The following is a 14,784-nucleotide window of genomic DNA, read 5'->3' on the forward strand; positions in this document are numbered from 1 at the left end:
ATTTTCATTGGAAAATCTCTTTCAATATTATTGTTAATCCAAAAACGTTTTTTAAGTATTCCTTTTAAAAGAGATCATTAAAGAAATTGAAATGAAATGCTTTTATCAAACGAAATTGAAAAAATTATTTTCTCCGCCTTTTAAACACTAATTAAATATTAATAAAATTTAAATATTAATAAAAAGTACATCAGGACAAATTCTAATGAATTTTAAAATTTTTTCATACTCCTGAATAATTACAGTTTACTGTGAAATTAGAAAGCATATTTTTCTTCAGCACAAAGTATGATACATATGTAAGTATCATACATTTAGAGAAAATATTTTTTGAGTGATATTGTTTTATATAATGCACTTCATGATATATTAATATTATTAAAACCCGTGAATTATGAAAGATTTTTTTAAAATCTTTAAGCATCTACGCTTACCATTCGAAAGCCCTCTATTTTGGACGTATGCAGGAACTTTGATTCCACATTTATCGTGATAAAATCAAATTATATTGTTAAGTAAATGTATCAATGATAAAAAAAATATATTCATTTTTTTCATATTGTTATATATTCATAAAAAATATAACAATTTTAGCCCAATTCATGAAAATACAAATTCTATTGTGGAAATCAACTCGTCTTTGAGAAAAATTTTGAATATGAACAATTACAGTTTTCCGTAAACCGCTAAATATTATTTGCTTTTATAAACAAAAATGCTGGTTATACTTTTTAATTTTACAATAAAATATGAACAAAGATTTATCATAATTTATTAGTAATCATTTATAAAGAACGTTAAATAAGAATTATTAAATTTTTTAATAGAACGCACATATCTCATTTTACTTCTAATATTAACTTTTATTTTTCTGTATTATATTTTATATTGTTTAGAAGTTAATGATCTTCTATTATGTTATTTTCTGTAAAAAAATTTAAAATTTTTCTCAACACTTTTAAGAGAGCTTTGAACTAATAATAAAATATCGGCTTTAGATCTCGAATGCACCAAGCTTAAAATCCGATTCAACTATAAAGCTATCATTTGAATGGGTGGGATGAACAACAAATACTCCAGGGTCAAATGCTCTCCCACTGATGCAGGATGAAAACGTAGAGATGAACTAAAAGACTATCAAAAACTACGATGCTTCGCCAAACATAACCCTCGTCTTGTCTCGAAACGGAATATAGAAATAACCATTAATATTTTAGTTCCTTGGAAAAGCACAGAATTGGTTAATATAGGCTTAGCAGCTCATTTTCAGTGATTTTAAAGAATTCCCAGTGAAATCTGATTTTTTAAAAAGTCACTTATTTTATAGATATTGTCCTCAAAAATTGATATGCTTATTAATGTGTAAAAGTTTATTTTGTTGTATATCATCAGAAAAAAATAGAATAAATGAGGAAGAAATCATTTCCCATTAATTAAATAAATCATTATAGTTTTATAAGATGTTCCAAATTTAAAATCCAAGATCATTATGACTTTCGTTAGATAAGAATCAAATGCAAATCGATTCATTTCATATGATGCGAGAATCGTTTGATAAACATAACACCACATTACCTCTAAACTCTAACTACGTACAGATTTACGATTTCTTTCGTGACACTGGCATCAAATATTATTTTTTCTTGTAAGGACATTTGATTTCAAAACTTACTCAGTAAGTCTTATTTTCCAATTGCAGATACCACAACCGGATTAAAATACAATTAAAATAGGCAACTGCCCATGAATCCCGCAACTTTGGTGGTTCCCGACGGCTCAAGGTTTTTATGGTGTAATTTAATTTTTTTTTTTCATTTAATTTACAAGGATCGAGCGTTCAAACTTGTTCAAATAATACCATAATTTAAATTTTGTAGCACTATTAAATTGTATTTAAAAAGTTTTGTAATTTTTGTTTTCAGTATTTTATTTAAAATTGTTTTTAAATTTGAAATTTGAATTTTTTAAATAGCAAAATATTAAAACCTTTTGATATGATCCGAAATGAAATGCATTATTATTTCAATTTTTCAAATTTTGCTATTTGAAACTGCTTCAGTAAAGATTAAAATTAATTAAAAAGTATCTTCTTTTAGAAGTTCGGAACAGGAAAAATCTCGCCCAAGGGCTTGAATTAATCTGGTTTAGTGAGTCGATTCGCCCACGTTTTAAATTATTTACGCTAGATCCAGAATTTATAAATGATATTAACAACATTTGAAGCTTATTACAGGATCATAATAAATGCGTAATGTATATTCAGAGTTTTTGAATTGTTTACTTTCAATTTATTTTTGAAATTGATCTGGAGGCGATGTTTTTAATCAAAATGCTCTCAAAAATATTTCGTACAATTCATGGATATTTTAATATAATCCCAATTGTTTATATTCTCTGTTTAACTCTTTATAAAAGCGAAAATGTGTAATTTTCTGATTTTCCTTTTTTAATCCAGTTAAAACAGTCTATTATCAATATTTAAATTTTAATACCTCATCCCAAAAAATAGTTTAAGAATATTTGATTCTGGGTGGTTTTAGTAGCACAGAAGTAATTTATTATACGAGATTGAAATACTACCTTTTGGGCATATATTATTATATTATAAAACTTTTTCCAACATTTATATGTATTTACATATATCTTTTTAGGTATATAAAGTGATAAAAACATTTTTAGAATGATCTCGGGGGTGTTTAATTAATATCTAAAGTTCAAGGGTTCATCAAGAGTTAAAACATATTTTTATTTATTTTCAATTAAATAGTTTTTATACAGATTTCTATAAACTGTTTTGCATTCATCACATACGTCGGTTTTATATTTTTTTAACTGTAACTCTTGGTTTATTATTTTATTTATTGTTGCTGCTGATGTCTTTATAGGCTTGAAATTGATTTTTGCGCAAGCGAATTTTCTTTTGTTACCAGCGATTTCATTTTAGACATATTTGAAACAGTTCGTATCTTTTCCAGAATTTGTTTGAAATCTTATTTCCATGCGAAAGCAATAAATGGTGGTTTTTCGTTTTCAGATGAATAATATTGCCTATTTTCCACTAAGGAATTTTAATACCAGGAATTTCACTAGATTTTTGAATTATGAAACCAAGAATATTTCTTTTCAGAAAGCGCAGAAACGTATCCTTTAATCTACAGTTTGTTTACAAGTGACTTTTTGAAAGAAGATTGAATTGAAAAATAGAAGGCGATATTTCTTATTTCAAATAATAAACTGTAGCCAGATTCGTAATAAACTGCTGTTTTATTTGAAAACATTTGCTTTTTTTTTAAATTCTTTTTCGAAAACGTTCTAAAAATGTATCAATATCTTCTATATTTTTGGATGAAGGAACCAGTTTCTGTTACAAATACAACTTTCGTTCCTATTATATTTAGAAAATATTTTAATATTTCACTATACAATTCTCCCCTAGATGAAACCTTAGATTTTTTTTTTAATTTGAGAAAAAAATACTTGATAATGAAAGGCGATTTTTTGGAATTTTTCCCCCCTCAAGATTCCATTTTCCTCAGCATTTTTGGGCTCTTGATAAAAACGATCACTATACCAAAACTAATAAAATGTTCACCATTCTCCGAAGATTATTTTCTTATTTTATTTTATCACTTTCCTGTCATTTAAAATCTAAACTATTTTTCTTATTTGATGTCCATATTATAGGCTAATTTTCTTTAGACTACTAATAGTTACATTTTTAAGAGTAAAAGTCTGAGCCTGGTAATATTAAGAAACATAAATACTTCGAACGTTTTCAATTTCATTCGAATTCGTCAAAAAATATATTTACTTTTTCTCTCTCATTGAATCTTCAATTAGTAAGAAAATATTTTATATAATTAGAGTTTATTTTGATAAATCAAAAGTTAAAATAAAAATTTTAAAATTTTTTTTTCTTTTATTCATATACATATGCTTGTTGTTACATCGTTTTTTTTTTTTTTTTGCTTTATTTTGTCTTCTACAAAAAATGCTTCAGTTTTTGACACGTTCAATGGATTATATTGGTTATCTGTACTGTATTATATAATAAGTTTTATTGTGCAAATACATTCGTTGTTTATCAGACTAACAACATAACTTTATATATGTGCCACTAAAAATGCATCGTAATCAGTTTTGTGTGGGAAGTTACACATACTTTAATGCAACGATTTCACTGGCATCCTCAAATTCCATAAAATGATTGTTACTATAATACGTGCATTTGTAAATTATGTATAATATTAAAAAGAGTCACAGCTTTAATCATTATGTTTATATAAAAATTGTAGTTTCAAATCAAAATCCCATAACAAAAAATCCTCACAAACTATTTCCACAACTCTCACTTAAGATCCGCCTATCGTCGTTTGAAATCCTTTATTCAAAAGGGTTACCAAATTAAATGATTTCAATGAAATACCAATGGATACCTTATTTGTTAAATTGGAAAAAAAATAGTCACACAATTCTGAAAGAATTAAATATTTTTTACTTTCTCAAATCTGAAGAGAAAGTATCATAATAAAGAAAAAAATCGAGCTCAAGATATTAATGAATCAGATCTCCCTTGAGCCCACAATACACATTTTTGGAAGTATGTCTCTCGATCTGCATAAAACGATAACCCAAAAATATTTTGAGCTAAACAGGCGAAATTTGGTATATAGACTTTACATCAAACTTATAGATATTAATCAAATGTTGACTGAAATCCATTAAGATAACGTATATCTATCCGGTTGTCCAAGTGAACAGGATAATTAAGAAACATAAAGAGCTAGAGAGAAATTGATAAAATTTGATACACAGATTTAAGGTCTAAATGTAGATTTTTATTAAATTTTGAATCAAATTTGTGAGAAAATTGACTATCTATCTTTTTACATGTCAATGGAATTAATCAAAAAAGGCATTGACTTAAATAAAGGAAATTTGGAATGTGATCTTGTGATCCTATTTGTCGTTCTGCCTCGAAATTAAGTTTTAATGTGTTGAGAAAAAGTCATTCAAAATATACATTTAATTTATTCTGGTTTATTATTAGACGCATGATTAGGATTAATTGCTTAGATCGTACGATAGTTTTAATAAAAATGCTAGATTCAAACCAAAAAATATATATGCAATATTTCGTAACTATTGTTTGCTAATGCCAAGAAGAAAGGCAGGATAGCATTTCTATTAGAGAGTATGCGAGAAAGTTTCGGGAAAACCCCTCCTGCAGATTTTGCACAATCGGTTATAAAAATAATATTTCTCCCAATTTTAAGAAAATATATATTATTTAATAAAGATGTAACTTTTACATCCATATCCTTCCATAAATTTTAAATTACGCTATTATTGAATACATGTTTTTAAATAATAAATAATTTCCTTATTAATGAAGGAATTCACGATATATTTTCATTTAAAATTAACTATTATTTATTATTAATTTATAATAAAGTCATTTATAAAACATTTAAATGATCATCTATTTACTTTGGGGAGGGGGGGGGGGCTAATTCATTTACAAAAATAGTATGCCTACTTAAGAATGATAAGTAAAATAAATCTCATTATCTCTGTTATTTTGATATATATTTGTCATTTTTTAAAAGATATTTCAAGTATATTTTTACAAATATTTTAAGTATATTTGTAAATATATTTCAAGATATTTAAAAGATATTAATATCAACAAGTTAATGTTTTAATCTTAAAGGTAATATTAATAACCATTCAAATATATTAACATCTTTAAAACTGTTAGCTTTCACTTCCATACTAAATTGCAGCAGTAGATAATGAATTCTGTACTTGTTTATTTTTAATTCTCCCGGGTTTATTTGGCAACTTTCAAATTATGCCAAGATGGTCAAGATAATAGGTTTACTATAGACTAGATAAAAATCAAAAATTAAGGTTTTAATATATCTTAAAGACCCGCAGTCTTCGGAAATAATAAAAAAACAATTCAAAAGATTTACCCTGCCAAGATAAGTGTTAAAATTAATGGATTCAACGAAACACAAAATGACGAAATTTTAATTGATTCTGCAACTACAGAGGACATTGGCAAAATGATTCCGATATTTAGAAAACAGATGAATGAGAAACAAAATGTGATTTTGATAAATTAAATCTAAAAACTATAGTATAATCATACAAATTAGAGCCCAAATGAAAATCTCACTCGAGAAAAAATATTGGAAAGTTAAAAATCACAAAATGAAGAGTTGAAGGAGAGTTTTCTCGTAATTAGAGCATGTTTCAGAAATCAGCCAAGGAAAATTTACATTTAATGCATCCAATAACTTTTCAAAAAATCTTTAAAAAGCGTACCATATTTTGGAATTGTTTCAATTCTACGGAATATATTAAAGCAATGGACATTTAAGATCATATGGTAAGGTTTATGACTTTTGACTCTATCAGTAATTGCTGAATTACTCCAGTCAGATGAACATTGGAACGATAAATAATTATTTTACAGAATTTTTTCACATGGGTATTATATTACGAAAATTCAACAGTTTACTAAAAGACAAACATCTGTAGATCTAGGTAATGACACATCTAATTTCGTTAATATTGTACACTTCAAGGAAATTTGATGAGCTGCACCAGGAAAAATATACATAAAACTGAAGAGCTTTATTTTGTCTCGACAGGGTTCAATGGTTAGGCATTCTACCAGTTATTTATTGGTAGAAAGGGAAGGGGTGCATGTACAATCGGCACTGGACACGAAAGTTGGAGCCGGTGAGTTCGATCATGGGGTTTCAGATGGGACATAATCGCTCCGCGTGGCTGTGCTGTAGCTATGTCATAATTGGAGCTTTTATTACTATTTATAGAAACTATCTTCTATAGACGCAAATGTTCCATGACATTCGCAGGTTCTTGATTTGCACAAAGAAATAATAAAGACTTGTACTTGTCAGCCGCCTCTTGGGAAAGTGTGAAATACCATCAAGAAATCTACCGCCACCCGATGACTACAAGAGAGATGTCATTGAAAGAGCTGAAAGGATCGCCAAATAGCCCTTCCTCGGCGAATTTGAAAGTCATGGGACTTGAGAATGTACATAGAACCCAGAAATATTACCAGTATGAGTAGCAAAGATTTCATCTGGAATATCCAGACTGATACCAAAAAGGACATCCTCTAAATTTTGATTTTTAAAAATGTTGTCTTCAACCGATTCCCATTAACCATTATTTCCTGACCATTAATTTTGAAGTCGAAAAATTTGTATATGTTTTTTCAGAACTGGGTAAAAATCAAAATATGGTTTCTGTAATGATTTTCTCACCCTATCCACTCGTACAAACACATTCGATGATTTTAACAACTCCCAGTGAACAAACGTTTTATTAGTGGAAAGTTTTCGTAGTTGGTACTGGGCGAAGCTGCGTTTGAGGCCGAGACACCGATAGAAAACCTGTGGAATATGAAATTGCCTTAAAAAACTTTTCCAGCAATCTAAACGATACCCCATATAGTTCTATAGGAAGATGCATCCAAGTCGGTTTTAATATGGTTCGTGTACCAAGAAACAATAATAGTAACGCTCCTACTCCATCTGTAGTATAATTGGGCATAATATAACGTAACATCATTTTGCTCTCCCTCCTCCTGTCCTCTCCACAAAGTTATCAGTTGAATGAGCTCAAAATGGAAGGTAAAGAAGAGAGGAGAAAGCTTTAAAAACATAAAAATTCAAATCAGGAATAAACTGCCGGTATGTTCTTCCGATACCGTTAACCTTAGGATGATAGTTGTGATACGATTTTTGTATGATCCGAGCATCTAGCAGTGTCGTGAAACAAATGACTTTCGAAATTGGTGTCTCGATATGTTATAAGACCTCGGGCATGCCGTATATAAAATTCCATTCCTGTAGAAACACCAATGCCATCGTGGTTGCCGTCTGATCAGCTATGGAGGCAGATTCAATGCATTTAATAAATCTATCCATATATAAGGCAGTATACGTATCAATATGTAAAGTGGTATTTATTATTCTTAGCCGAAAGCAATGACCCTACCACGTCAATATGAGTATGAGTAAAACGTATGTTTACATGTTCAAATGATCCCAAATATTTTTTGATGCGCCTATTTACTTTGGATTTTTGATAAACCAAACAGGTTTCCTTTAAAAAATTTATCCTTTTCCTTTAAAAAAATTTTAAATAGGAAAAAAACAAAAAACTAACTAAATTGCTTTCCCGGTGTTGCTGAGTTATGTAAAGGAGGAAGAATATTGTCCTGAGATATTTCTTAGGCTCAAATTATTAAGTAAAATCTTAATATAATTAATTTAAAATTTTATTGTAGAGGTTAAAAAGTATTTTTGTATGAATACTATTCAAACGGAATCCCGAATCTACGTACGATGTTGTAAATAATTCTTCAAAGTTAAAATTAATGTAAACAAAAATTACATTATAAAAAATTATTAAAAAACTGATGACTTTTTTCAGATTTCAGATTTTTTTTCAGTCTTTAGTTTTTTTTTTTTCCTCGTCTTCCAAATGCTTTTAAATTAGGTTGAATTTCTCAAAATGCTCTTCTTGAAAACGGTTTTTGTCTAATTTTGTTGTAAGAAAAAAATATTCAATATTCTTTGTAAAATAACTTTTTTAAATTTAATTATTACTTTTGAGATTTTAATGCACTCTGAACCACCCAGAATTCACTGAAAATTGTCTCTTGATGATCAGGTGAACAAAAATACAAAATTCTGATATTATTGTTTGCATTATGTAAGAAATAAATTTTTAAAAAATATCAATGTCTGTCATTATCTATATTAGAAGTTACGATTTAACTTCCCATTCTTGCTTCAATAGGATTGAACTGAAAAGCATTTAAAGGGCTATAGGACCTTTAACAATTAAAATAGACTTCAAAAGTTGATCAAATGCGCCTCTCCTTAACTTAAGAAAAAGTTCTAAAATTTAATTGATTTTTTTGCCATAATTTTATAAGACATTTAATATTATAATTATGAATTTTCAAGTCAGTGAAACAATTTTCATTAATTAAAATGTTATGTGAAAAAAAATTTGTTCCGTATAAATTGTCGAAGACAAAAACGCAATTTTTTGGACGCAAATTTTTTTAGAAAATAAGTAATTTATATTAACAAATGTTACATCAATTTACTCCCAAAAAACGTAACTTGATTATCATACAAGTTGATAAATATTTTAATAGATTTACTGGAGTTATTTTACTTTTTATGTTGCATAAACATGATAATGTTTTTTTTTTAAAAAAAAAAACAATTTTAGCATATTAGCAAGCACAGAAAAAAAATTTACACAACAATGCTTTGATTTTGCATATTTTCTTTATTATGTGTGGATAAGCATACCTGAAAAATGTAATACTGATGCGATGAACCATTTTTGTTTAATTCTACACGCAAGCTCTGAAAATGTGATATTGAGGAAAATGACTTTAAAGTAAACGTTTCTGAGTGAAAAGTCAGCAGTGACTTTCATGTTTTTGATTACATCTTTTAAACTAATTAACGTAACGCATGTGCAATACCAAAAATATTCAGAAGCGTTTTGGTTATCAAACGAAATCATAAAAAAAAAAAAAAAAAAAAAAAAAAATGAAAAATTAAAGATTTAGAAGTCTTATAACCCTTTAACTAACATGTAGCTTCATTTACAAAAGTATTGCGAATTAAAAAAATTCATTTTTTATATGGAAGAAATTAATATTGGAATATATATTTACCTGTTATGACTCAATCTGCTGACAGAACTGATATATCCAAAAACTGACCCAGAGCTCACTCGCACAATCTTAATTCCAGCGCAACGTATCCCTTCACTCGTCAATACCAAAACTACACACTACTCAAAAATCAAATTACCATCATTTCTTCCCATCCCAAGCCATGCTCACATGAAAACTGTCCTCAACCATGTCACCAGGAGAGGTACATACACACCGCAAAAATAAAATAAACAAATCAAAACGAAACAAAACTTGCACCACGAAATAAAACTTTTTTTTTGTTCGAAAAAGTTTTGGGTGGCTCCTCCCCCCCACCAATGAGGGAAGTTCTCCCATCCTTTTGGTGTGGGTGAGGGCCGTTACGCATGCGTCCCGAGGGGGGGGGGATGGAGAAAATCCCACGAGCAGGGATGGGAGCCAAGAAGATGCTACGGCGGGAAGTTAGATTTATAGATGAGGGTGCACGGATTTTTATTTAGTGCCTTCCTCGGAGAAGTATGGGCCGAGGCAAAGCCCAGGAAGTCTGAATAGGCCCAGAGTGTTAATGGCGTTGTTGACGATTTAGTAATGATTTGGAGGCGAGTAGAGATAGTGAAACGGTTTAGATGTCATTAGGCAGAAACGTGAAAAAAAAAAAAAAGAGTTAGTTGGAAAAGGAAAGGTATTCAGCTGGAGAAAACCTCACTGATTTTTATTTATTCTTTTATTCCAGCTCGTTAAACAAAAAAAAATATTCGCTCAAAGTTAAACAACTAAAACTATAACATCTATATTATTTTAATTGTAAAAAATTCAAGAAATTCTGATAAGAATTCATATAGAAGAAAATAACTGTAAGCTTAGAATAGAAAAAAATTATCCCTATTATTATAAATGAAGCTTTTATCCTTATTTTGATCCCTATTGTTTATAAAAGAAGTTTTGCGTTTAAGAAGTGTATTTATCTTGAGAATATCATTCATTTCAATTCTTTAATATTGATATTAAATCAAATTTATACCTCGTTTTAGTTTGGCTAGCAATGTCTGATTGAGGACAAATTAGTATTTCAGCTATTTTCTCGTGTTGATAAAGAAATTGCGAGATTATTTTCCTTTAAAAATCAAACACTTGAATTTGCTTTTAAAAATTTGTTTAGATTTTTTCCAAAACATTTTTATATTGGTTAAAATATATTGTTGTAATTATACTAATAGAAAGTTTGCATTCGCTGTGAAATAATTTGGTATAGTAAAGTCCCGTTCAGCAGCAATGCTAAGGCTATTTTGCGACGATCCTAGTTTTTTGAATCACATTCAGGTTACGAAGAAAATACCTGGACTTCACCCTACTTTCCGAATTTCTTCACCATACCAGTGGAAGGACAGAGCTGCGAAATATTATATAATGTCTTTAAATGTTTCTCTGCTTTAAGTACAAAATACTTTTAAAAATTTAAATAATTAAGTTCTAGTGTTTGAAACAACCACCCATTTCATCTCATAAAAAAAAAAAAGAAAAAAAACGCATCTAGTTAAAAAAAATTAAAACAAGAAAATCAGTATTACTTCTTTTAAAAAAATTCAAGAGATTCTGATAAGAATTCATCCTGACTAATACAAACTGTAAGCTATCCGCTCGAAAAAAAAAAGATTCGAAATTCTGATCAATATAAATGATTGCTTGCTAATGAATCATTAAAAAAAATCTGCGTTTTTCAAAAGAAGATTTTCTTAAAAATATTATCTTGATCTCATATTTTTTAAATCAATGCAAATATAAAATATGTGGTATCAGGATTCAAAATGAGCAAAAGAATCTTATCGCCGATAGCGCAGCTATAATATTGACTATCTGTTTTCCAGAATTTTACTTCCTCATGTAGAAAATATGCATAGAGAAAGTATTAAAAACGGAGAAAAACTGAAAAAAAAATCAATGAATTGCCATGATTCACATATTTTTGAGTTTTGAGAACTATCTCCGAAATTATGGCTATCTGTTTGTCTGGCCATTTGTATGTGAATATGACTATTACAATAAATAGCAAAGCTACATGAATGAAATTTATCATTTAACCATAGAATATTCATAATCAATTACATTATTCCTCATGTCTTGATAGGATTTTAAAAAAAAATTAAAAAGTTATATAAAAATATAAACTAGATATTTTTTCAAAATCTTACAAAATCAGTATTTTGCTGCTCGCAGGATTCTAAATTTAAAAATTGGCCAAAATTGACATAATTAATATTAACTAGCAGAAAAAGTATGCTTATACATACTTTTTATATAATTTTCTGAAAAAAGTATTTTTAAAATCCATTTGTTTAAAAAAAAAATTCGAAATTTTTTTAAAAAAATCTAATTAAAATTCATGTAAAATTTTCTGTCAATAATTCGTCTAAAAATTGATGTTTAAGCCATAGAAGAACTTATTTTGAACATGTGCCTGAAATTTAAAATTAATAGAATAAGTAGGTTTGAGACAGTAATACAATACACAATAAATTAACAGTAATTTTTATCACTGTAACAACAATAGAATATGCCTTATGTTTAAAAACTACACACGTTGCCATTCTATGATTATTAATTATTGCATTTCTTTTATTGGGCGCTTTCATTCGTGCGTAGGGAACACACACACAAACTTCATTTTTTTAGAGAAATGACATTAAAGTTGAAAAATAGTAAAAAAGGAATTTGAATAAAGTTATATAAATTAAAAAGGTTCAGAAGCATATGAACTGCATTTAGTTATCTTAAAGTATTCTATTTCTTTTGAAATTGTAACTTTTTTGTTCCTGTGTGCATCAAAGAATGCTGTGGTTGTATGTCTTTAACATTCTGGCTAAAGAAGTTTTTTGTTTATTTTTAATCGATGTTTGTTATAGTTTTTTCCACAATAACTCTCTCTATCGTTAAAATTTTGGTATCAAATTGTTCAGAAAACAGAAGGTATAATCACACACTCGAAAAAAATATTTTTATCACTGTAACAACAATAGAATATGCCTTATGTTTAAAAACTACACACGTTGCCATTCTATTATTATTAATTATTGAATTTCTTTTATTGGGAGCTTTCATACGTGCTCAGGGAAAATATTACACATTTTTAGATTACGCATTTACTCCCGACATTTGTTCAGAAAAAAAATATCAAATGCAAATATTTTTGTGTGGGCTGTCTTGGTTATGATTAAAAATAGTTTGTAATAAATATTGAATTTACACAAAAAGTATACGGCGATAATGAAAATTTGATAATTTAATGTATATTTTCAAAAAAAATTATACAATTTCATATGTTACAATTTGTAAGGATGCGATTTTATAATCGATTTTTCACATTCTAATGCACTACAGTTCTGAAATTTTATGCACTTATTTAATGGATGAGAGAACATTTTAATAATTTTAGTATTCTTAGTCATCGATCAATATAATAATTCATTCAAAAAAAATATTTCATAGAGGATATTTAAAAATTCTTTTCAGAAATGTCATTGTTGGATTTCATAACATTAACATTTGCAACTTGATTTATAAAATAATACTCAAAAAAGAGAAATGTGAGAATAAAAAAGTTTCAAAAATCATTTTATAAGTGTAATAAAAAGTAGGAAATAATATTTTTCAATTGAAAATCAAGCAATATTATAGCCAGAATATAGTAAGAAAGGAATTCTTTAATTTCCATTGAAGGTTTAAATATAATATTTCAGTCAAAAAAATATTTCATAGAGGCCATTTAAAAATTCTTTTGAGAAATGTCATTTTTGAATTTCATAATATTAACATTTGCAACTTGAGTTATAAAATAATGCTCAAAAAAAAAGAAATAAAAGAATAAAAAAGTTTAAAAATCATTTTAAAAGTGTAATAAAAAGTAGAAAATAATACTTTTCCATTTGAAAATCAAGTAATATTATAGCCATAATGTAATTTAATAGAATTCTATAATTTTCATTGAACGGTTAAATATATTATAAAAGCGATTAAAATTAACTGTATTTTTTTAATAATTCACTTTTTGGTCAGAATCTCAAGATTTTGACATCTTTACTTTTAATAAAAATTAATTAAAATGAAAAATTAAAAATATTACAAAAAGATAAGAATTGAAAATACATTCTTGAATTAATACATTAATGAATTAGAATATCTATTATTCTTAAAGAGTATTAAATATATTGTTTATCTACAAAATAGAGTAATTATTCTCAGAAATCTAAAATATTAATACACGATGATTTTTCTTACAATGAAATGTTATATAATTTAATTATAAACTTGGAAAAATCCGACCAATGAGCCTGTAGTTAGAAACCGAACATTGTATTACTAGTGTGGTCATAATATAAATAATAACATGTAAGCTAAAAACTAAAAAAAAAATAATTATACATTTTTAGCATAAAAAAGAACACTTTTATCAATGCATTAAAAAAAGGAAAAAATTGATCAAAATCTGGATTGAAGAGACAAATTATGCGAGCATGTAGAACAGAAAAGAGATCAAGCAGTCTGTAAAACCGCAAGGAATACTTTAAGAACCAAAAAACATTCATTATGTTGAAAATAGAATACAATATAAATGCAATTATGATTTCAGTTTACTAAAGCTCTTCTATATGTGCCTCACATTTTTACAATTCTTGCTACGATCTTTAGATATTTGATTTAAAAAAAAAATCCTATTTAATGCGCTTAATGATACAAATAAGTTTTTATATATATTTAGTTTTCTAAATTTAAAACAGTATAACAATAATTTTATTCGATTGCTATTTTTACCGCCAAAAAGCTATTAGATTGCTAAATACAAATATGTCAGTTTCAAAAATAATTATTAGAATTTTAAAATTGGTTAACCATTTTTTACTAATATTTATATCATAATAAAACTATACTATTTTTTATAATTGGTCCAAGTTTTGTTTTGACATCCTTTAGTCAGTGCATAAGGCCGGGATAGCATGGTTGGTAGGGCGTTGGATTCGCGTCGCTTGGGTTGCAAATTTGAACCCCGTCGGCCGAAG

The 14,784-nt window shown here is 27.5% G+C and overlaps 1 protein-coding gene across 1 annotated transcript in view; it reads right to left on the reverse strand.

The window, feature by feature from the left end:
* LOC129988438 (transcription factor SUM-1-like) overlaps positions 1-9,960 on the reverse strand; it is an 81,505-nt gene extending 71,545 nt beyond the window's left edge. Inside the window, exon 1 of the mRNA XM_056096665.1 lies at positions 9,752-9,960. The gene's annotated coding sequence lies outside the window, so the exon portion shown is untranslated. The remainder of the gene's footprint in view (positions 1-9,751) is intronic.
* Between the last annotated feature and the right edge of the window lie 4,824 nt (positions 9,961-14,784).

This window comes from Argiope bruennichi, chromosome 10 (assembly GCF_947563725.1).
Source record: "Argiope bruennichi chromosome 10, qqArgBrue1.1, whole genome shotgun sequence".
Classification (NCBI taxonomy): domain Eukaryota; kingdom Metazoa; phylum Arthropoda; class Arachnida; order Araneae; family Araneidae; genus Argiope; species Argiope bruennichi.